The following is a 3,415-nucleotide window of genomic DNA, read 5'->3' on the forward strand; positions in this document are numbered from 1 at the left end:
ACTACAGTAAACTATAGTATACTACAGAAAACTGCAGTTTTATTACTACAATATACTACATTATATACTACTACAGTTTACTACATAAACTACAATCTACTGAAGTAAATTACAGAACTTTTATTATACTTTTATTTTGCTATAGAATACTACAATTACGATACCATAGTACTATATATACTGCATTACAATTACTGCATTATGCAGTATTTTGTTGTTCTTTTAACTATGTCATTGTACTTTACCTAATGGATATTTTCCACTGTATCACTTTTTGTTGTTGCCATTTTTAACCATAGTGCTGTAACAATAATTCACCGCACATAAATTAGGCTTACAACCACCATTAACACAGTGTTTTCTACAGACTGCTAAAATACAAAAAAAAATAGAACAAAAGTTGAACTTTCTTTAAACAGTTGATAATTTATTGTTTCTGAAATTTGGCAGCATTGTTCAGCTTTTGTCGTATAAATGCTTTTATGTTCGTATCAGTTACGTAGGTGAACTTCAACTTTGCAGCATCTGTGGGAATACACACACACACACACACACACACACACACACACAAACACATACACGAAAGATGAGCATGAGAATGAGGGTATCACTCAACCAACATCTTTTCTCATTTCTATATACCTACTTGTTATTTCAACAAGGTCTTGTTGGGCTAGGCCAGGTTTTCCTTCTGTGCAGCTGCTAGGTGACTGGCCAGTCACTGAATGGCCTGCCATATATTCCCTGGTATACATCCCATGTAGGAGATCATTTATGAACTTCTGGGGGCTTTGGAAGGAGCAGCGCTCCACAAGTCCTTTTGGAATGACCTTTAATGCAAGTAGATAACATTACCACAAATCTACTTCAACACACAGCAGACTAGCATCTTACCTCAATGATATATATATGCATTTAGATTAACCGAGTGTACGGCTGATGCATTTAGAAAAACAGTGCAACTGAAACGAAGTAACTTAACCTATACAAATAAAGTCAAACAGATTCTTACAGAGTGGCCCAGGGCCTCTGTTGCTGATGCTGATGATGGACCTGGTGCTGGTGATGGGTCTTCTGTTGCTGGTGCTGGAACTGCTGTTGGTGCTGGTGATAGTGTTGGTTCTGGTCTTGGTCTTGGTCATGGTCTTGGTGTTGGTATTGGTGTTGTCGTTGGTCTTGGTGCTGAGCGGAGAAACTCCTCCATCTTCTGCAAAACGTCTGGCAGCACTGAGCAAAGGATTCATAATAGCCTTTTAGCTAACATGTAAAACAGAAAAACCCTTGTGTAAAAAAAAACAAAGTTTTCAACAATAGCATTACATTTCAATGTTGCTATTTTTGCCTTGAGAGAATCATTTTCCCTCTGCAGCCTGTGGTTGTTCTCCCTCAACAGCTCACAAGATGGGTGATGGCACCGAAAATAAAAATTCCATTAAAAAAAAAAAACGGACTCACATACACCTGGGCAAATACAGAAGCCAGTTAGAGGGTACAAAGCTTACAGCTGATAGATTACAGGAATATATTGCTGTATCTATCCCTATACTATAGAGTAAGGAAATAAAAACTTTAATTGTAGGTAGAACATTAAGTGCAGACAGTTTATTGCATTAGTGGATCTTACTTCATTCCTGGTTTCATTAATTGAGTTCAGCTGACATGATCCTATGACAAACAGAATATGTACATAGAGTTAAGGGTTACATCAAGACTGTACAACAGAGGTCAGCAGGGGGGATGAGCCTGAGCGATTAGACAATGCAGGCGGAACAGGAGATGAATACTCAGATCTAATCTTGTTAAGATGCTTAATAAGTTGACAGAAAGCAAAAAGTCAAAATGATCTGACAGGCCAGGCAAAGCAGGCCAGTTGGCGACCCCATGGTGTACAATATGACAGACAACATTAGGCTACATCACATTACAATAATTCACTGATGTTAAGAAGCACTTCCATACGGTGAATATTTGTACATCACTGCACCAATACCTTGCTTTTCCAGTTCCATTAAGACGTTAAGACCTGTGTTTTTTCTCTTCTTCTTCTTACATTGACTTAACTGAGGATCCTTTAAATCATAATGAAGTTTAGTTTTTCAACGATTTTAATTTAACTCATCCACAAGGCCTATAGATGACATTTCTGTGATAAAACTTTAGTTACCTACCAGCGATACTACGTCGTCTAATTATGACGTTTTCATTATGTGTGTTTAAAATGCTAGTATTATTTTGGGCAAAATAAAGTTTCTCTCTATAAATCCAGGCCGCGCACCCCACACTTCCCCCACACTTCCCGCGCCTCACATTATGGGCCGCGAGCTAGGGGGCCATAATGTGTTTCGTTTTTGAAACGAAAACGTTTACCGTGATATTTGAAATATTACCATATGTATGTAGTTATGCACATATTTTATGTAAACATAGTCAAAGGAGAAAAAAACGTGTGTTACTTTCCACTGACTGATATAATCCGTCCTGGACATGACACAATCCTTCCCTTGTTTGGCCAATTAACTTTATACGTTACAAAAGGATCTTTTAAATTTACTTCGCCTACCACACATGATATTTCGCCTATGTCCACAGCCCCTTCATCCGGAAAGTCAAATAGTGCATATTATGCAATTTTCTTTATTTTTCCATAGCAAACTCACGACTAAAACTCACGACTCGACTGTCAAATATTCAACGGACGTCTCACGCGCTGCGAATGCGTAGCATATGTTTACAACCGCATTCGCAGCGCGTGAGACGCTCGCGGGTTTACAGTTGTCTTTTTCAGTTGTTAAGTTGTTGTTTTCAGTTTAAATTTGTCGTCTAACTGCAAAATGTCACGAAATTAGAAACGATATTTGTCCGATTTTTCTATACCTGTGCCAAAAATTACAAGATGGTACAGAAGTCAATTGAGAACAGAGGAACGGCCAGCAAGTTCGACCGAGGAGGTAAGAAAAACTGGAATAAGAGCGCCTCCTTGCGACACTTTGTCAAAGTAATTCCCTACAGCTAGGCTAACCTCTATTTGTCCACTGGCTTCCAGATTGATTCAAGGCCTTAATTTGAAGCTGAATTCTCTGATGACGGAGACCTTGATGATCAAATGAATACACAGTCTATGGTGTGTACACACTAAACACAAAGTTAATTAAGAGAATGGATTTTAAGAAATTATAACCTTTACAATTGTTATTTAAGTTCAAGCTGCTACAAACAGCTACTTTCTATTTGCTGTGGGTATCCTAATCTCATTGGTAAATTTGGCTTTTCCAGATTGACTCTTCAGATGAAGCTGAATTCCCCTGTGATGATCCACCAGACCATGTTGAGCAAGTGTGTACACACACAAAACGCAAACACACCTAGTTGAAATAGGGAGAACGGAGTGGCATATAAGACTTTATGACAGAATTCT

General features: G+C 38.3%; 1 long non-coding RNA gene across 2 annotated transcripts; it reads right to left on the bottom strand.

Annotated features, from left to right (window-relative positions):
- Window positions 1-2,310, bottom strand: LOC132472208 (uncharacterized). Of its 2 annotated transcripts, XR_009529033.1 has the most exons (4): window positions 1,321-2,298; window positions 1,013-1,227; window positions 647-830; window positions 385-525 (listed from the first exon to the last, which is right to left on the bottom strand). It is a non-coding gene; the product is annotated as an uncharacterized LOC132472208 (long non-coding RNA). The 2 variants fall into 2 exon arrangements; XR_009529034.1 differs by having other exon boundaries at window positions 1-525; window positions 1,013-2,310.
- Window positions 2,311-3,415: the final 1,105 nt, after the last annotated feature.

The sequence above is a fragment of the Gadus macrocephalus genome, chromosome 14, assembly GCF_031168955.1.
Source record: "Gadus macrocephalus chromosome 14, ASM3116895v1".
NCBI classification, from domain to species: domain Eukaryota; kingdom Metazoa; phylum Chordata; class Actinopteri; order Gadiformes; family Gadidae; genus Gadus; species Gadus macrocephalus.